Here is a 21,713-nt window from a genome sequence, read left to right on the forward strand (position 1 = left end):
CAGAGAGTGTCTGCATTTGGCCTCCAGTGAGCTATTTATCTCTGAGGAGCCTCCAAATGAGGTCATCAAGCTGTGATCTGATTGACAGGCTAGACTCCATCCCTTCGCAAGTTGACAGGAGATGATGTAAGTACCACAAGTACCATTGGTACAAAATCAGGAAAAGTGTGTGTCAAGCTTGTAGCCTCTCACCATACTTATTCAATCGGGATGCTCAGCAAATGATCAGAGAAGTTGGATTACATGAAGACGAATGTGGCATCAGGATTGGAGAAGTTTTCTTTCTTTTTTTGATTGGAGAAAGTTTTATGAATAACCTAAGATATGCAGATGACCCAACCTTGCTTACTGAAAGTGAGGAGCACTTGAAGCACTGCTTGTAAAGATCAAGGATGCAGCCTTCAGGATGGATGACAACTCAGTGTAAAGAAGACCAGAATCCCCACAACTGGACCCGTAGGTACCATCGTGATAAACGGATAAAGAATAAAATTGCCAAGGATATTGTTCATAATCAGTGCTCATGGAAGCAGCAGTCAAGGGACCAAACAACGACTTTGCATTGGGTAAATGTGCTGCACAAAACCTCTTTAAAGTGTTGAAAAGCAAACACATTACTTTGAGGACTGAGGTGCGCTTGATTCAAGCCATGGTATTTTCTTTTTTTTTTTATTAAACATTTTATTAGGGGCTCATACAACTCTTATCACAATCTATACATACATCAATTGTGTAAAGCACCCTTGTACATTCATTGCCCTCATCATTTTCAAAGCATTTGCTCTCCATTTAAAAGCCATGGTATTTTCAATCACCTAATATCTATGTGAAAATTGGACATTGATGCATAAGTAAATGTGGTGAAGAAAGCTGATGGTGCCCGGCTATCAAAAGAGATAGTGACTGGGGTCTTAAAGGCTTGAAGGTGAACAAGCGGCCATCTAGCTCAGAAGCAAAAAAGCCCACATGGAAGAAGCACACCGGCCAGTGCGATCACGAGGTGCCAAGGGACCATGTATAAGGCATCATGCAAAAAAAAGATGTAAGTGTGTGTATGTATGTGTATATGTGTGTATATGTATATATGGATGTGTATATATGTATATATATACCATATTAAATGAAGGGGGAAGTGCAGAGTGGAGACCCAAGGCCCAAGTGTCGGCCAATGGAGATCCCCTCATAGAGGGGTTTAGGAGAGGAGATGGGTTAATTAGGGTGTGAGGTAGTACCAATGAAGAACACAGCTTTCCCCAGATCCTGGATGCTTCCTCCCCCCAACTACCATGATCCGAATTCTACCTTGCAGGCCTGGATAGGACAGAGGCTGTACACTGGTTCATATGAGGGCTAGAGGTACAGGGAATCCAGGGTGGATGATACCTTCAGGACCAAGGGTGTGAGGGACGATGCTGGGAGAGTGGAGGGTGAGTGGGTTGGAAAGGGGGAACTGATTACAAGGATCCACATGTGACCTCTTCCCTGGGACAGGGACAGCAGAGAAGGGGGGAAGGGAGACTCCGGATAGGGCAAGATATGACAAAATAAGGATGTATAAATTACCAAGGGCACATGAGGGAGGGGGGAAAGGGGAGGGAGGGGAAAAAAAAAAAAGAGGACCTGATGCAAGGGGCTTAAGTGGAGAGCAAATGCCTTGAGAATGATTGGGGCAGGGAATGTATGGATGTGCTTTATACAATTGATGTATGTATATGTATGGATGGTGATAAGAGTTGTATGAGTTCCTAATAAAATGTAAAAAAAGAAAAGAGGAGAAAAAAATGATTAGGGCAAAGATTGTACAGATGTGCTTTATACAATTGATGTATGTATATGTATGAACTGTGATAAGAATTGTATGAGCCCCAATAAATTGTTAAAAAAATAATAAAATAAAGGAAACCATGATGGGATACTAAAAAAAAAGAAAAAAGAAAATTGGACATTGAATAAGGAAGACCAAAAAGGAACCAAATGCATTTGAATTATGGTGCTGGCAAAATAAATAAATACTCGAAGTACCATGGACTGACAAATAGAAAGCAAATCCATCTGGGAAGAAGTACAGCCAGCATGCTCCTCAGATGCAAGGATGGTGAAGCTTCATCTCACTGACGCTGGACATTTTATCAGGTGAAATCAGACCCCACAGAAGGCCATCACGCTTGGTAAAGTAAGGGGCCGCGAAAAAGAAGAAGGCCTTGTCAAGAGGAATTGACACAGTGGCTGCAACCATGGGCCCAAACTTGGAGACACTGATACGGATGGCGCAGGACCATGCAGTGTTCTGTTATACACAGGACTGCTGTGTGTCAGAACCAGCTAGAGGCGCCTTACAACAACAACACAGAGACACACACAGAGTGCCTCCCCGTATTTTTGTAGAAAAGCTAGCAAACCGTGCACATGGCAGTGCTGTGGTTTACTGGGTACGGGTCTTCTAGACACAGCCTTTGTAACTCTCCCACACTACTGGCGGCCCACGCAGATCAGGTGCATTTCTTCCTTTCCCGATGGGTTGGGTAAGAGAAGGTGGAGGACGATGCTGATAGAATGGTAGGATTCAATGCGAGCGAGTGTCAACCGGGTCCATTGTGATTGTGAGACCAGTGGGTTTAAAATGAACCATCTAAGAACCAGGAGCAGGGATCTCACTACCATCAGGAAAGAAGTGCTCAGAGCCAAGAGTGTCTTTTGGAGCCCCAAGTCCCAGTATGCCGCACCTCCAGGAGACGCCTTGACGCAATAGGCACAGTCACGAGGACGGAACCAAGAGCCGGAGCACTAGACGGAGGAGCTGCTTCTCAGGCCACAGAGCAAGTGCAGCCAAGTTCCTTCAGGCAGGCCTGCTGGCAGAGTGGGTTTCCAGGCCCTTCATAGGTTTCCTGACATCACCGAACTAGAACCGAGTGCCTTTAGGCTGAGACTTGGCGTCATGGTGTTCCCTTTGGCCATTTATTGGCAATGCTAAAAGAGCTTTGTAACATTGCCCAAGTGGGCAAAGGGCAATGTCTGAGTGACCAGGAGGCCTCGGGTCAGAAAAAGGCATGCCTGTGGGCACAGTAGCTGTGAAAGGAGGTGCTCTTGAGCAATCGCTTTGACCCGGAATTGTAACCTGTAAACTTCCCTGGTAAGATCTATAATCATGAGCAGTGTGGGTGAATTCCTGGTCGCCATTGCAAATGGGTGATAGAACTCAGCAGAAAAGCAGAGCGTGCTATGAGAAGGTCAGAGGAGGTCATTGGTGGCCCCCATGGCATTCTCACAGGCGGCCTCAGAAGATTCACTGCAGTGGCTCCAGGCACAGAGATGCATGGGACTTTGTAGAGAAAGGATGGGGCGTGGAAAGTGAGACTTGATTATCGCTTGTACTGGATGAAATGGGAGCAAGAGATGTGTGCTATACAGCCTGAGTGTGAAAAGCAACTTCTGGAGTGGCCTGGGGCCTGGGTTTAACCAAAAGAATTTATCAAAATCACACACTTGACTCAGACTGGACCTATCTGCTTCTATAACTGTGTGAGTCACTTTCTTTTTAATCATTGTATTGGGCCCCGTACAACTCTTACCACCATCCATCCATCCATCCATCCATCCATCCATCCATCCATCCAGTGTGTAAGCACATTTGCACATCTGCTGCCATCATTATTTTCAAAGCATTCTCTTTTCACCCGAGCCCCCGGGGATCAGATCCTCATTTTTCCCTTCCCTCCACACCTCTCCCTCCCTCATGAACCCTTGATATTTTATAAATTATTATTATTTCCTCATGTCTTACACTGACCAATGTCTTCCTTGATATTTAACACATAAATATATGTACATAGATCTATTTCCCTATTGTTATGTATAAATATATTTATATGTGTACATGTCTGTATTTAGACCTCTATAAATACCCTTTGCCTCCTAGCTCTTTCCTCTATTTCCTTTTACTTTCCTCTTGTCCCACTATCACTTTTGGCCTTCATTTGGGTTTCAGTAATTCCTCTCGGGTACATTGCCCTTGATCAAGTCCTACCAGGTATCCTGTGGCCTCCTCACCATCAATTTTAGATCACTTGTTGTTCCCTTGTCCCTGGGTTTGTTAACACCCACTTCCTTTCCCCCCACCTCCCCCTCTCCCATGTCCCCCCCATCTCCCGAACCGTTGGTCCACTTGTTTTCTCCTCCGGATTGTTTATCCTGACTATTGTATCTAGATAGACATGCAGAGACAATAATAAGCACAAAAACAAGACAGAGCAAAACAAAACAACAAAAGAAAACAACAAAATAAACTGGGGGTGGGGGTGGGGAGGAGGAAAAGCCTATAAATAGTTCAAGGTCTGTTTGTTGACCTTTAGGAGTGTTTTCCAGTCCAGTCTGATAGGTTGCCACGCCCTGGCCCCAAAGTCTATTTTGGGTATTCCCCAGGGACTTTATTGCTTTGCTCCCCTTACTGCTCTGTTGCATAGATCCTTAGCATTTTGCTCAGGTGTGGTGGGGTCAGATCGGGCACAATTCCTGCACTGTGTCTCCAGTGTTGTCCCTCGTAGCACTGTGGGTCAGTGAGGGAGGCAGTGTCTCCTGGTGGGACTGGCCCCATGATCCTCTCTGCGCATTGGATGCTCTGAACAGGAATATGGTCCTGGGGGCTTGGTGGGCCAGGATGTGTTCCACTCTCTCTCCTTCCTTCTTTGTTTGCTCCTGTGTGCTCTGGTCAGACGCACCCCTCTCCTTGAGCTGTAGCTTCAGTGCTGTCCTCTGACGTGATTCTCCTGGGGGGTGAGGGCGTGTCCATGTAGTTGGAATTAGGGCTGGCCCTGCAAGAGTCACTTTCCTAGTGTAAATTTATATATATTATATATATATACACACACACACACACACACACACACATATGCACATTGCATATGCGCGCAGGGCCCCACACAGCAACAACAATATATCTATATATCTATGTCTCTCTCTCTCTCTCTCTCTATCTATCTATCTATCTATCTATATATACACATCACTGAATTTGCTTCTCTAGGGAAACCAGTTTAACACAGATGACTAGGACTGAGAAGACCTGAACTTGACAAAATGAAGAACGAAGGATGCTTGATATTGTGAGCTGATAGAAATTGCTGCAGTTTCATATCTTGCCCTGGAGTGGACATTGCTAATGGATGTAGCTCCTTAAAGGTAGAAGCGGAATGAAGATATTTTTCACATGAAGGAACATGCTTCTGTCTCCCCGGAGGACTGGTTGAAATGGAGGGGCAATTTAGAGATTGGATATCTACATGGGGAGAGAAGACGACATGCAGGGGCTGGCCTACATGCTTCCATGGGCACGTTTAGTCACGGATGAGGCAGGCAAGAGATAATTAGTCCCTGCTGGTTTCTTCTTTGTCTGATGGGTCTGGGTAAGAGAAATTGGGGGAAGATGCTGGCAGATTGCATCAGAGTTCATTGTGATTGTAACTCTGAAAGTGGGGCGCTGGGAACCCTTCTTGAAAGAAAGCATCAGACTTCTTTGTTTTGCGTCTTGAGCCGTAGGGTCGCTGTCGGCGGCGTGGCAATGCATTGGGCTGCCAGAGAACAGACCGATGAGACTTTCTACTCCGGTAAAAAGTCCGTCTTGGAAACCCGCCCGGGTAATTCTACTCTGTCCTCTAGGGGCTCCATGAGTAGGAAGCAACTTGATGGCAGTGAGCTCCTTTGCTTCTTCCTAGCCATAGTCTGTAACTGCCTCCAAGCAACTGGGTGGATCATGTACGTTGGGTGTGCTTCTTCTTTCCTGCTGGGTCTGGGTAGAGAACGCGGGAGGAGATAAGATTAAGGTGGGAGGAGATGCTAATAGAATTATAGGATTAATTTATTTTGTTAGAGATTGAGAATATTTCCTAAATCTTAAAAGAGACCAAGACAACACAAAGACGCAGACAAGTCATCAGAATGAGCGAGGTTATTAGCACAGGTCAAAATGGCGCCTGAAGCGGCACAGTTGGGACACTAGCTACATGGGGCATGGGACAAAGGGAACTGCCACAAATTCACAGTGACCAGGGGGACTACAAAAGCGGGCGTAGGGCACAATTGGGACATGTCCATTGTTAGAAGAAAGGTTTACAAGATTGGTCCAGGACCCTCTAAGTAAGGCCATCAAGGTGAGCTGAGAGGGCATGACTCATTCTCTCCACTAGGGTGTCGTCATCCCAGAGAGCCTGTCCCTCGTCCGGGCCTGGCTGGAGAGGGGTGGGGGTAATCTACTTTCCAAGGCACTCTGTCTGAAGGCAAGATTCTCTACATCCTTGGTTAATGATCAGAAAGAATCCAACGGAGGCTCCCTCTATGTGGGGACCCTGCAAGTGGATTTTGGGCTGACACTGCCATCTCAGCCTTTTGCAAATGGGAGTGCTCAGAATTTAAGCTCTGATACAATCCCCCGTGTGATCGTGAATGATTAATTCTTTGATCCCATAGGCTGCTGTGCTTCTTCCGTGTAAGCTTAGCTGACATTTTACTTAGATGGGTGCTTGTTTTAAGACAAGCCTTTAAGACCCCGGATGCTGTAGAGCTAGATGATTTAGTTGTGAGTGATTGTTAAGAGGGCTCATTGTGATTATAAAAAGTTGGCGTTGCAGGTACGGTACAGCTGAAACACAACAGTCTTCTAGTTCTTTAATGCTTCCTGCTCCCCACTATCATGACCCCACTTCTACCTGGACCGGAGCTTGTGCACTGGTACAGATAAGAGCTCGACACATGGAAGCCAGGACAGAGAAACCCCTTGAGAACAATAATGGGAGTAGCGATACCATGAGGGTAGGGCAAAGGTCGGGGGAGAATGGAGAGAAAGGGGGAACTGATCACAATGATCGATGTATAACACCTCCCACCACGAGGGACGAACAATAGAAATGTAAGTGAAGGGAGACAACAAACGGTGTAAGTTAGGAAAATAATAATAATTTATAATTCATCAAGGGTTCACAAGGGTGGGGGGATAGGAAGGGGAAAAAGAGGAGCTGATACCAAGGGCTCAAGTAGAAAGAAAATGTTTTGAAAATGATGATGACAACATATGAACAAAGGTACTTGATACAATTGATGTATGGATTGTTATGAGAGCTATAAGAGCCCCCAATAAAATGATTTATTAAAAGAAGAAAAAAAAGAATGCTGGAGGGCAGAGCCTGTCTGACTTCTAGTTCATAGGAATCGGCCTTAGGCTGATGTTGAAGTTGATTCTCTTTAACCCTTTTGAAGTCCAAAGAGGCCAGACCGTGGCCCTCATTCCTTTTTAACATACATAATTCCACATCTTGCTCTTTAAAAGAGGAGGCTGTCCTTGTGAAATCTGTAGGTACTTTTTTTTTGTCTGGGTGGTAAGATATCTGTAGGTAATTAGACATCCCCTCAGAGAAGGGTCACAAGGAAGGGACGAGATGGCCTGGGTGCAGTATAGCACTGACAAAATACACAACATTCCTCTAGGTCTTTAATGCCCCACCCCCACTACCATTATCATGACCCCAGTTCTACCTTACAAATCAGCTAGACCAGAGCATGCATAGTGGAACAGATAAGAGCTCTCAACACATGGAATCCAGGACAGATAAACCTCTCAGGAACAATAATGGAAGTAGCAATACTATAAGGGTAGGGGGAAGGTGGAGGGGAGAAAGGAGGAACTGATCACAGTGATCAACTTATAACCCCCTCCATGCAGGGTGACAAATGACAGAAACGTGGGTGAAGGGAGACAGCAGACTGTGTAAGACAGTGATTCTCAACCTGTGGGTTGCAACCCCTTTGGGGTCAGACGACCCTTTCACAAGGGTCACCCGATTCATAACATTAGCAAAATTACAGTTTTGAAGTAGCAACGAAAATAATTTTGTGGCTGGGGGGGGCACCACAACATGAGCAGTATTAAAGAGTTGTGTCATGAAGAAGGTTGAGAACCACTGCCATAGACCATGGACTTCCAGAAAAATCAACAAATTGATCTTGGAAGACATACATCTGGAACGCTCCTTTGAAGTGAAAATAGTGACCATGTACTTTGGACGTGGTGGCGAAAGGTACAGTCCCTGGAGAAGATGTGAAGCATCTTAAAGATGCTCAGGGAAAAGAGGAAGGCCTTCGAAGAGAAGGCCTACAACTCCAGCGACAGCACAATGGGCTCCAACCGAGGGAAGATTGTGGGGATGGCATCGGACCAGGCAATGCTTCATGCCTGACCCTAACAGAACGAAGAAATCCAGACACTCTGGTGCCTCTGCCGGGCTAGCTCACGTCTTACCTGCTGGCTCCCCCTGTACGTGTGGCTTTGAATTTGCTGAAATGACTCACAGAACAATTACAACTCTCTCCCTCTCTTTTTAAGTAAGTGTGACGTCCTGATGGTTTATTAGGCATGGTTTTTAAAAAATCATTTTATTAGGGGCCCATACAACTCACCACAATCCATACATACTTCAATTGTGTAAAGCACATTTGTATATTCAATGCCCTCATCATTCCCAAAACATTTGCTCTCCACCTAAGCCCCTGGTATCAGGTCCTCATTTCCCCCCTCCCTTCCAGCTTCCCCCTCCCTCATGAGCCCTTGGTAATTTATAAATTATTATTTTGTCATATCTTGCCCTGTCCGACATCTCCCTTCACCCACTTTTCTGTTGTCCGTCCCCCAGGGAGGAGGTTATATGTAGATCCCTGGAATCGGTTCCCCCTTTCCACCCCACCCTCCCACCATCCTCCCTGTATCACCACTCTCACCACTGGTCCTGAAGGGATCATCTGTCCTGGATTTCCTGTGTTTCCAGTTCCCATCTGTACCAGTGTAGATCCTCTGGTCTAGCCAGATTTGTAAGGTAGAATTGGGATCATGATAGTGGGGGAGGAGGAAGCATTTAGGAACTAAAGGAAAGCTGTATGTTTCATTGTTGCTACATTGCGCACCCTGACTGACTCCTCTCCTCCCCAAGGGGATGTTCCAGTGGCCTACAAATGGGCTTTGGGTCTCCACTCCCCCCCCCATTCACAATGATATGATTTTTTGTTCTGATGATGCCTGATACCCGATCCCTTCTACACCTTGTGATCACATAGGCTGGTATGCTTCTTTCATGTGGGCTTTGTTGCTTCTCAACTAGATGGCTGCTTGTTTATCCTCAAGCCTTTAAGACCCCAGATGTTATATCTTTTTATAGCCGGGCACCATCAGCTTTCTTCGCCACATTTGCTTATGCCCCTCAGACCTCTCCACTGGTTCCCTACTCCATGTCGGCATGTTGCATTCACATCTTGGAGCACTGGTCCCATTTCCCTGCGGAGATATAAACAATACCCTCCCCTTGGGTGGGTTAGTGCCCTGGGCCCCGCTATCCATTTCTTTTCTTTCTTTTTTTCTGCCCCCCCCCGCCCCTTTTTAGTTGGTAGGCCTGGGTTTTCAATTTAATTAATTAATTAACTAATTAATTAATTTTTCAGTCATGGGTTTTACAATTATGATATAGATTAATATTAACGGGGGAGCTGCAGAGTGCTGTACTTCTCCATGCAGCTCGGAACCCCGATCCTGGGGTGGAACTTGGGGCCCTTTCCTAGGCCCTGGCTCTTGCGGCCCGCACCTGGCAGTCCCCGCATCTCTGTGCTTGTGGACTGGCTTAGTGATCCACTGGGTGTCAGGATTTCTTCTGATGGCTTCATGGATTGGATCAATGAGGATAACTCCGAAAAGTTTGTGGAATCTTCACTAACCCAGTAAGAATTCAGGACCCTCAGGGCTGCACAGTGGCGTCCAGCTCGCTCCCCAGCAACCGACTGAAGGCTTCGAGCAAACTCCAGCTGGTTAACACCGTGATGGGCAGGTTTTCCAAAGGCGGCACACTTGGCACTGGCCGTTTGAGGCCACCACATCGGATTCGAATCCTGCTTGGCCTTGTAGCTCAATTGGCACGCCTTGTCAGGCTGGGCATGGTGCCAGGCACTGCCAACAGCAGACCCGCAGGAGAAAGCGCATCTCCTCTGACTGCTTCTTCCTCCACAGCTCCTGCATGCACTTGTAGGCGCTCATCTTGGCTTACCTGATGGCTGCCGCCAGACCAAAAGGAAGAGACTTTCTACAAATGCAACTCTTAAAAAAATAAAATCCAAAGAGATATACAGAGCAAGGTCTAGGACAATTCCCAATGGGAAGCACTGCCTCCCACATTCCCGGACGTCTTTCACCAGCCAGAAATCCAATGAAGTGTCTGCATCTAGATCCTGATTACAGAGTTGTGATCAGGCATAGGCGTGTGCACAAGTGTGTGCACAGGTGTGGCTGACAGGTAGGCTCCTCCCTGGGTGAAACAGCTGAGCTGATAATCAGGCTACCAGGTGGTCTCAATGGAAGAACTCCAAGCTGCGCTGAAAGCATTGTAAGTGAAGAACTGGGCCCCAGGAATTGATGCACAGTGAGGAGTTTTAACAAACACATGCAGCACTAACTGATTCTGTGCCAAGAGATTTGAAGACCTGGGCTGCTAACTGCAAGCTCCACCGTTCAAAACCACATGCCGCTCCAAGGGAGAAAGAAGGGGTGTTCTACTTCCATAAAGAGTTACAGTCTCCGAAGCTCACGTTGGCAGTTCTACCCTGTCCTACAGGATCACCGCAAGTCACCATCTACTGCATGGCAGTGATTTAGTTTTTGTTGTTGTTGTTAATAGCTAGCCCCCAACTCATTAACACAGATCCGTGGTTCTGTTAAAGACCAAAAAGTACCTCAATTCCTCAGGAAATTCCAGAATGTAGAGTGAGCACTCAGAAACTAGAGCAGGGGTCCTCAGCTTTTTAAAGAGGGGGCCAGTTCACTGTCCCTCAGACCCATTGGAGGGCCGGGCTATAGTTTAGACAAAAACTATGAACAAATTCCTGTGCACACTGCACGTATCTTATTTTGAAGTAAAAACAAACGGGGCAAACACACCCTGTGGGCCGGATAAATGCCCTCAGCGGGCCTCATGTGGCCCGTGGGCTGCAGTTTGAGGACGCCTGAACTAGAGCAGAAGCCAAATGATTAAAAATGGATCCCCCCCAAACCCAGTCCACTGCATGACTCGATTCCATGCCTACTGAGCTGTAGGGCGGAGGAGCCCTGCAGGACTGCTGACACGGCAGTCGCCCTGAGTGCCCCTCGCCTCCCCCTTCTCCCGGAGTGACTGCTGGTTCCCACACCAACTTCTCCGCAATCCCAATCCGGCACTTAGCCCCCCCAGCCGTGAGTGCTCTTCTGTGCCAGCTACCAAATGCAAGGTCATCACCTTGGTTCTGACCCGCAGGGACCCGTACAGGGTTTGTGGGGTTGTAAATCTTTTAAAAAACAGGTTTTGGGGGCACTTTGACCCCATACCATACAATTCAATAGTTCAACCAGCTCAAGAAGGTTGTACAATCTTTACCACAATTTCAGAACATTTTCTTTTTCCTCACACCCATTGTTATTCATGTCCCCCGCCCCAGTTTTGGCAAACATATGCACATCAGAACATTAACCAATTCCACAACTTCTACATGCCCAACAGTGCCTCTGCTTAGAGTCTGTGCTGTACCACCGTCTCCAGTCGGCCCATCACCTTTATGGTGAGCTCGGTGTCCCTCGGCAAATGCTTCCTCCTGCACCCGTAGTAGCCACAGGTACACTTGGGTTTCTCTCTCTCTCTCTCTCTCTCTCTCTCTCTCTCTCTCGGCAGTTTTCTTGACGTAGTATTCACATATCTGCCCTTTCATAGTTAAACCACTTCTAAAAGGTGTTGTGTATACCTCATCACAATCAGCTCTAAAGCTCCCTCCTCACTCCCACGCCCACTGATTGCTCCCCAATACCGCCCTCCAACCCCACTTCCCAATAAACCATTGCACCAGTTATTGTCTCTATTCATCCACTCCTGTGCTGCATAAACTGGGAGACCTAACGGAAACAAAATGAAACCGAAAAGAAAACAATCGTAGTAATATAAAACTAAAAAGTAAGAAAGAAAAACACACCAACAATGTTTAAAAAGCCAAAGAAGAAATGTATTTTTTTTGGAACAATAGGGAAATACTTCAGCCTAGAGCAAATTCAGGTTGGGCCAAGAGAGAGGTCAACTGACAAAGTATCATATTTTCCCATGGTTTGATCCACCATAATCAAGTTTACAATTTTCTCTGTCTGAGTGTACAGCTGTTCAAGTCCCTCACCTGTGACCAGAGGGGATCTGCCAGAGGCCCAGTCCTACTAGACACCCTGTAGATGGATGTGGGGTTCCTACTGCCTTCCATAGCCTTTGACAAATTAGGTGTCACAATCTAAGCTCGGATACCTTCCCCTTCATTATATTTGGATTCGGTTATTGTCATTTTTGGATCACATAGACTGGTGGGCTTCTTCTGTGTGGCCTTAGCAGCGGCCTCACTTAGATGGCTGCTTGTTTGAATACAAGTCTTAAAGAACTAGAGGAGTCCCCAATCCCAGCCAGTCCTGGGGCTTTGGGGCTCGGCTCAAGGGGAGTCCCTCTGGGACATGGAGGGACAGTGAATGGTGTGACACTTTGCTGAGCATGTCTACACAGTCGGGTATGCTGGGCCCCTCTAGGGTTTGCCGATGGACTCCAATACATTTCTTCCATTTTGCTTAAAAAAAAGAATTAGAGGAGTCTGTGTGTTCCATCGGTGCTATGCTGCACCCTGGTTGTCTCATTCCTTCCTTGTGAGGGAATGTCAAATTGTCTATAGATGGCCTTTGGGTCTCCACTCTGACTCCATCATTTGCATCCATATATTTGCTTGTTTGGAGTCTTTGATGCCTGATCCCTGATCCTGCTGATATCTCATGATCACACAGGCTGGTGTGCCTCTTCCATGTGGGCTTTGTTGAGTCTCAGCTAGGTAGTTGCTTGTTTACCTTCAAGTCTTTAAGACCCCTAATGCTATATCTTTTGATAGCCGGGCACCATCAGCTTTCTTCACCACATTTGCTATGCACCCATTTTATCTTCAGTGATCCTGCCAGGAAGGTGAGCTTCACAGAATGCCAGATTATTAGAACAAAGTGTTCTTGCATTGAGGGAGTTTTTGAGTAGAGGCCCAATGTCCTTCTGCTACCTTAATACTTAACATTTAAATATATCTACATAGGCCTATTTCCCTATTGTTATATATTAATATATTTAATTATAGTCATGCACATATGCATGACTTTATTTAGACCTCTATAAATGTATTTTGCCTTTTCTATGATGCTCACCTTCCTGACACAACTGCTGAAGTAAAGCAGGTGAATAAGCAAATGTAGTGAAGAAAGCTGATGGTGCCCGGCTATCAAAAGATATAGCATCTGGAGTGTTAAAGGCTTGAAGGTAAATGAGTGGCCATCTAGCTCAGAAGCAACAAAGTCCACATGGAAGAAACACACCAGCCTGTGTGATCACGAGGTGCTGAAGGGATCAGGTATCAGGCATCAAAGAACAAAAAACCATATCATTGAGTGCTCACCTCCCTAATATGATCACTGAAGACAAAGGGGGGCATAAGCAAATGTGGTGAATAAAGCTGATGGTGTCCGGCTATCAAGAGATATAGCACCTGGGGTCTTAAAAGGCTTGCAGGTAAACAAGTGGCCATCTAGCTCAGAAGCAACAAAGCCCACATGAAAGAAGCACACCAGCCTGTGCAATCACAAGGTGTCAAAGGGATCAGGTATCAGGCATTATCAGAACAAAAAATCACATCATAGTGAATGAGGCAGGGAGTGTGGAGTGGAGACCCAAAGCCCATTTGTAGGCCACTGGAACATCCCCTTGGGGAGGAGTCAGTCAGGGTGCGCAATGTAGCAACACTGAAACATACAGCTTTCCTTTAGTTCCTAAATGCTTTCTCCTCCCCCACTATCATGATCCCAATTCTACCTTACAAATCTGGCTAGACCAGAGGATGTACACTGGTACAGACAGGAGCTGGAGGCATAGGGAATCCAGGGCGGATGATCCCTTCAGAACCAGTGGTGTGAGTGGCGATACTGGTAGGGTGGGGGGAGGGTGGGTTGGAAAGAGGGAACCGATTCCAGGGATCTACATGTGACCTCCTCCCTGGGGGGGGGGGGGACAACAGAAAAGTGGGTGAAGGGAGATGTCGGACAGGGCAAGATATGACAAAATAATAACTTATAAATTATCAAGGGTTCATGAGGGGGGGTGACGGGGGAGGGAAGGGAAAAATGAGGAGCTGATTCCAGGGGTTTAGGTTGGAGAGCAAATGTTTTGAGAATGATGAAGGCAATGAATGTACAAATGTGCTTTTACACAATTGAAGTATGTATGGATTGTGATAAGAGTTGTTTGAGCCTGTAATAAAACCATTTTAAAAATGCGTTTTGCCTCCTAGTTCTTTCCTCTATTTCCTTTCACTTTCCTCCGGTCCCATTTGACTCTCAGTACTTTCAGTACATTGCACTTGATCAAACCCATTAGGCATTCTATACCCTCCTTGCCACTGATGTTAGATCTCTTATTATTCCCTTGGAGACTGTAACTCTTTGCAGAAGAAAATAAAACCCCTGTATTTCTCCTTCAAATCATAAGGTGGTTTCAAACTTCAGACCTTGAGGTTAGCAGACCAACGCATAACCACTACACTACCAGGGCCCCTTACAGTGGTCCTTAAACTCTGTAAAGTTAAACTTTCTTCCACAGCCATGGAGCCAGATGGATAGCAAGAAGCAGGAGGTTACAGAGTAGTTGGCAGGGGAAGTGAGGATGGCACGAGGGCCTCCCTGGGAGTTGCTGTCTCTGGACCCCGGAATCAGGACAGTCTGCACTTCTCTCCCATTCTCTGTCAGGCCCCTCATTGTAGGAGTCATTCAACCAGTTCACTGGCGGAATGCGGACACAGGACACTCAGATGCAGGCTTCAGTCCCAGAATCCTTCCTTTTCAGGCCAGGAGAAGACTTCTGGCTGTTTCCCATGTGCTGACTGGGGCCTCTAACCACCCTACTCCCTCCTCAACCACTGGCCTCGGCTCCCTGGCTTGGAAGTCCTGTCCTGGTGCTGGAAGCAGATGTCAAAAGAAGGAGGAGGAGGAGGAGGAGGAGGAGGAGGAGGAGGAGGAGGAGGAGGAGGAGGAAAAGGAAGAAGAAGAAGAAGAAGAAGAAGAAGAAGAAGAAGAAGAAGAAGAAGAAGAAGAAGAAGAAGAAGAAAGAAAGAAAGAAAGAAAGAAAGACAGAAAGAAAGAAACATGTCATCACCACTGCCCTGTACACACCCACGGAGCCAGCTCTGTACCCTCACCCCCACCCCCGCAGCAGCAGAACCTCCCAAAGCAGTGAATGGAGAGGGAGTTGGGCCCGTGCCCATCTGTGGTTTCCAGTTTCTCCACGGCAGAAGGGATGCTGGGCTTCTTTCAGACTCCGTGTGCCATGCCCTGTGCCCCTTTCCCTCCAGTCTGAGCCAGGAGTGGCCCTAAAGCATCCTGATCAAGGGTCTGGGAGCCTGACCTGGGTTCCACATCTGAGGCCACTGGACAAGTTACAGGCCTTCTCTGACCTTCACTCTGTTTCTCTATTAATATGGAATTTGGGCATGTATCACTGCTGAGAACTTTTCTACTAGTCACGAGGGACTAATATGGAGGATACAGCTGAGCGGCCGCGCAGCAGCAGCACCTGGGGGCAGTGTGGTCCTCTCCCTGATAAAGGCAGCTAGGGTCTGCTCACTGCCTGCCTGGCCCTGCCCAGGCTTTGGAGCCCTCCACTCTGGGTTCCGGTCCAGCTTTCAGGCCTACTCCATCCGGCCTGTCCCAGTACATGGAGTCAGGTCATAACCACTCAGGACACATGGCCCTGCTACCACTCCCTCCCATCTCCCATCATTCCCCTCTGACTGTCACTGTAATGAGAGAGCAATATAAAATTCAGTGGTTTCCTTGTTTCTTGTGGGGAGAAATCTGAACCTTCTGCCACAGCGTGCAAACTTTTGGACTGACAGCTGTCTCAATCCCATGCTTATCTGTGAGTTCTCCAGCCTGCTTTCTCAAGGTCCCACTTCACTGTCTCAGGCCTTGGCTGGACCCCAACTCCTCTCCCATCTCTGCCTATGCAGAATGCAGCCTCTGTGGCTCTGGGGCGCCTTGGGCTAATCCACCTGTTTTCCCAACTTTGTTCTATGAACCTGTGTCCCCTGGCACCCCGAGACTTCCCTGACACAGCACATGCCAAGTGCTCTTTCTGCCCTCCACAGTGGGGTCGGCCCGACTCTGAGGGCAGCAGCCAGGGGGTCGGCCCCAGGCCCCTGGAAAGAAGAGCTGGCTGACTGAGTGGTGCCCTCGGATCTCCTGCAGTGTCACGGAGACACCCTTCTGGAAAGGCTTTTGTGGTGAAGACTCTGCACAATCTGTCCCCACCCCCCTTTTGTTTCTTTTATGATGAAACATATATAACATAAAGTTGACCAATTGAACCAGTTTAGTTTCAACCAGCTGCATGAAGCGCATTCACAGCATGATGTTAAATTATCACTACATAGAGTAAAAGAGCGGATGTGCCTTCCCTTCCGGCCTCCTTGGTCTTGGCTGTAGAAGTGAGATGACCAAGGAGCGTCATCCTTCAGAAAGCGCCGCAATAAGACGCACACCTTGTGCGGCCGCCGTGGCTCCAAGGCCTGCCATCTCCAGATGTGGCTGCCCTGCCACGTGCAAGAGAAAGTGTAACTGGAGCGCCAAGGCTAGAAGACGAAGTACCACCTCTACTGGTCGAATGAGCCACCTAAACACTGTTTCCCGCGGATTCGGGCCTGGATTCCGTGAAAGAGCAACTCCTAAACCCAAGAGGGCAGCTGATGCAGCGTCAAGTCCATCTTAAGGATTTCAACATTTAGTTGTGCAATAAATATTCTCGTATTAAAAATGTAAAAAAATTACCACTACAATCTAGTTTAGAAACTTTTAATAAATCATTTTATTGGGGCTCCTACAACTCTTATGACAATCCATTCATACATCAATTGTGTCAAGCACATTTGTACATTTGTTGCCCTCATCATTCTCAAAAGATTTGCTCTCCACTTAAGGCCTTGGTATCAGCTCATTTATCCCCCTCCCTCCCTGCACCCCCCTCCCGCATGAATCCTTGATAATTTATAAATTATTATTATTTTGTCATGTCTTACACCATCTAATGTCTCCCTTCACCCACTTTTCTGTTGTATGTCCCCCAGGGAGGAGGTTATATGTAGATCCTTATAATTGGTTCCCCCTTTCCACCTCACTGTCCCTCCACCCTCTGGGTATCACCTCTCTCACCACTGGTCCTAACGAGATCATCCGCTCTGGATTCCCTGTTTCCAGTTCCTATCTGTACCAGTGTATATCCTCTGGTCTAGTCGGATTTGTAAGGTACAGTTGGGATCATGATAGTTGGGGGGAAAGGAAGCATTTAAGAATTAGAGGAAAGCTGTATGTTTCATTGTTGCTACACTGTGCACCCTGACTGGCTCGTCTCCTCCCGGCGACCCTTTTGTAAGGGTGTGTTGCAGAACTCTTTGTACAAGGTGGTCAGAGAAGAAAAACGCAAACACTTCCCCCTACAAGCAGTCAGAGGAAAGTGTTGACTGCACCCTGTCCAAAGGTGGAAAACTCTCAGGAATTGAAACACAAGGCAGCCCTGTCGAGTTCCGGCACTTACGGGTTTCACTGTACATAAATAAAATCAGACGATCATGATCCTTTTGTAGCTGGCTTTTGCTAGCATGATCTTTTAAAGATTCATCCATGTTGAAGCATGTATCAGGACTTCATTCCCTTTCAAGGCTGAAGAATCGTTCATTGTATGGCTATTACCACAATTTGTTTATCATTCATCGGTGATGGGCATTTGGATTGTTTTCACCCTTTGGCTATTGTGCATCTTGGTGTGAAGATTTTTGTGTAAGTTTTTGTGTGGACGTATGTTTTCATTTCTCCTGAGAGTGAAATTGCTGGGTCATATTTAACCCACTCTGAAAAACTACCAAACTCTTTTTCACAGCAGGGACACTATGTCACACGCTTAACAGGAGTGGCAGCAGGTCTCCATTTCTCCACATCTTTGCCAACATGTGTTCTTTTCCATTTTGCTGAAGAAACTTAGTGTGTGTGGTTGTCCTGTTAAGGTTTTGATTTGCATTTTCCTAATGGCTAATGATGTTGAACATCTTCTCATGTGCTTCTTGGCCACTTGTGTATCCTTGGAGAATTGTCTATTCAAGTCCTTGGGTCATTTTTAAAAAGAGATCATTTTTTTAAAAAAAATCGTTTTATTGGGGGAGCATACAACTCTTATCACAATCCATACATACATCAATTGTGTAAAGCACATCTGCACATTCATTGCCCTCATAAGAGATCCTTTTATTGAGGGCTCTTACAACAATCTTACATCAATTGTATCGAGCATATTTATACATATGTTGCCATCATCATTTTCTAAACATTTACTATTTGAGCCCTTGGTATCAGCTCCTCTTTTCCCTCCCTCCCAATCTCGTGATCCCTTGCTAAATTATAAATTATTTTCATTTCTTACCCCGACTACTGTCTCCCTTCACCCTTGTTTCGGTTGTTTGTCCCCCTGGGGTGGGAGGCGGTGTTGTGTTGATTATTGGGATCAGATCCCCAATTCTCCCTCATGGTATCACTACTCGCATTTCTGTTCCTGAGGGGTTGATCTGACTTGGATTCTGTTTGTCATGAGCTCTCATCTGTACCAGTGCACATGCTCCTGTCTAGCCAGAACTGAAAGGCAGGACTGGGATCATGATAGTGGGGGGTGAGGAACCCTCAAAGAGCCAGAGGAATAGTGTGTGTTTCATTGTCCTATTGTTTACAGATGGGTTTTGGGTCTCTGCTCTGACACTCCTCAATCTCAACGTTTTAAAAAACAAATTTTTTTGTTGTTTTCTGATGCCTGTTACCTGATCACGTCATGACCGCACAGGCTGGCGTGCTTATTCCATGTGATTGTTGATTCTCTGCTAGATCTTGGCCCGTTTTTGGATTGGGTTGTCTTTTCAGCTGTTGAGTTGGTAGCTAGTTTATATTCAGGAAGTGAAACTCTTATCAGCTACATATTTCCTTCTTTCTCACTTGCTTGTGCAAAGTCTGATGTGGGCGGCGGGTGGCACTGCCCGCACTGATGCAGTTCTAACATGTAGGACGCATGGCCTCCACAAGTCCTGGGGCAGGGCAGAGACCTGGAGGAGATCCCAGTCTTCACTGCCCAGGCCTGGACCTAGTTCCTTCTACTCTACAGACCAATCAACAAGGGAAGCTGGGAAAAGGAAGCAGCCCATGGATTTCTGTGACACCCCCACTCCCCGAGAACAGTGTTTGGTATTCCTCTTTAGGTTAGGACTTGATCCTCAAAGGGGTGGGAGACCAGCCAGGGCTTTCACACCCAGTAGTCACAAAGAGTTGGCGCAGGAGGAGTGCATCTAAGGCAGTTTGGGAGCAGCCAGAGTGGGAATCAGCAGCCTATCTGCTGTTAACTCAGACAATTGCCACTTTGCAGGCTGAGTCAAAATAACAAAACGAAACAGAGAATGCAAAAAGAAAAAGATTTGTATAATTAACAAGCAACCAGAAAAAAACAACTTGTCAAAATGCATCACACTTGTTTTGTATTCTAGAATGAATTTTGTACACATTAGCTTGAATCCCTTCAGTCAAGGGTCCTGGGTGACTTGTGAACATCATCGAGGGGGAGGATGCTCTCTACTTAGGGTTTTTAACCCTGATCCTGTAAGAGCGGGGATCCTTGTGTCAGAGGGACTCCTGATTCTTGCTGATGCCCTGCATCAGTTAGAAACACCCTTCTTCACTGGCTGAGGCTGACTCCTTATTCACACTCTTTATTATTTACATTTTTTTATGATTTACATTTTTTAAGCCCTTGTCTCATTTGAGTTGCACAATAATTTCATCAGATGGGATCATCTACCAAATCCCAGACACCATACTCAAGCACCAGGAACCCTGGAAGCAATCTCCAATCTAATTGGAAGTACTGGCTTTGGAGCCCCATTTTTTAGCCCAGCAATTTCAGTGTCCTTGAGTAGGAAGTACATAGTTAACTGCACAAAGCTTCTTTGAAGAGCCAATGAAGCGATGCTGGTAAAAGCAGCTTGCAAATGGTGAAGTGCTATTCAAAACCCTATTCCAGTCAGACTTGGCATGTCATTGACAATGTGTTGTTGTGCTAATGGAATCCATGTGGGGAGTACAGAGGATCAAGTGCATTTATGCCCTCAGTAGGTATGTCTGTCCTGGGGCTCTACTAGCATAGCACTATTTGACTTCGAACTTAATTGTCTGAGTCACTTTGATTGCTTGGGCAACTTCACCCATCACTTCCTGTGGGCCACATCTGAGCCCTTATTTCTGTGGGGTGGGCCTGGGTAGGAGGGTGGGGTGCAAGCTAGGGAGTTTGTTAAGGACTTTCCCCACAAGCCTCCTCAGCCAGATTTTAGGGCAGGGCTGTGACTAAATTTCTATGGAGATAGGTGGATTTGTTGTGGAATCTAGCCTTCAAGCAAGTAGGCTAAGGTGCTTGACCCAGCTCTAGTTGACTGCTGGCTTGGGCTGGGGGCATGCAGCAGTGTGGCTAGAGCTTTAGATTTTTCCAGAAAGTCTGAAGGCTGGATTTAAAAAATAGACAACCATCCCAGTTTTGCATCTTCACTAAGATTTCATTGGCCTGCTAGCTGGATTAGGGGAGGGTTGGCTGTGTGGCTATGCTCATGGTTGCAGCCTTACATTTTCTTACTGATAAATTGGTGACAGTAATGATTTTAAGGATAAAGAGACTAGATGAGAAAAGAAAATGCACAGCAACTGGCTGCAGGAGTCCAGTGGGAAACGTCAGAATTTGTTTTCTGTGGCTACCTCTGAGGTTGTAATGTTGTTGGCTTGAAACTCAAAAATGATTTCATACAGGTCTTTCAAGCCTGGAAATCAAAATGGTATGGAGGGATTTTGCATTAGTAAAAAGGAAACTAACCTGCCCTCTCCTGAAACTCATGATTTCCCCGACGTGGTAGGTATGCTTTTGTTAAAAAGCGAATTCATTTAAAGCACATTTTTAAATAAACAAAAGCCTAAGTGTCTTGATAATCATCTGGATGGTACCGGGCGACCAAGGATTGGCGAAGGCCGTTTTAGGGGCCAGAAGTCGCCCCATGACTAGGGTAAGAGGGCTACAGGAAGGACTAGAGTGCAGGGCTGTGAGGGGCGCCAAGGTCAAGGGGAGTGGGCGGGCCGATGGCCGACTCGCTGAATCTTCCAAGCTCGGGTTCTGGGGTCCCGGTTCGGCCTCCTCTTGCAAGGCGACCTTGCAATGCGAAACTTTCTCGGGCCGACCCCTCTTTCGGGAAGTGGGGTGGTGAGGTCGTCAGTGCTCGGGAGGGAGACACTGCGGCCTCGGGCTTTCCAGGATCATTGGGGCTTTTGCGGCGGTGGGCTCGGGGTGGAACGCGCCAGCGGCCCTAGGCCTCCGGAACCCTCAGCAGGGCCCAAACTCGCGCGGGTTCTAAGATAAGGGCAGAGCCCGCCCAGATCTAGAGCGCGCGCGCCGCCGTGACCAATAGAATACGCACGTAAGGATGAGTGACGGAGAGGTGTAGCCAATGAACATGCGCCTTGTTGCCAGGTGGCGCCAGCCTCGGCAGTATAAAGGGCG

At 46.9% G+C, this 21,713-nt stretch overlaps 2 pseudogenes; one reads left to right on the forward strand and one right to left on the reverse strand.

Moving 5' to 3' along the window:
- Positions 1–9,507: 9,507 nt before the first annotated feature.
- On the reverse strand, positions 9,508–10,060 carry LOC142440238 (large ribosomal subunit protein eL15-like; annotated as a pseudogene).
- A 2,509-nt stretch (positions 10,061–12,569) lies between these two features.
- On the forward strand, positions 12,570–16,862 carry LOC142440239 (large ribosomal subunit protein eL37-like; annotated as a pseudogene).
- The last annotated feature ends 4,851 nt before the right edge of the window (positions 16,863–21,713 follow it).

This window comes from Tenrec ecaudatus, chromosome 2 (assembly GCF_050624435.1).
Source record: "Tenrec ecaudatus isolate mTenEca1 chromosome 2, mTenEca1.hap1, whole genome shotgun sequence".
NCBI lineage: Eukaryota > Metazoa > Chordata > Mammalia > Afrosoricida > Tenrecidae > Tenrec > Tenrec ecaudatus.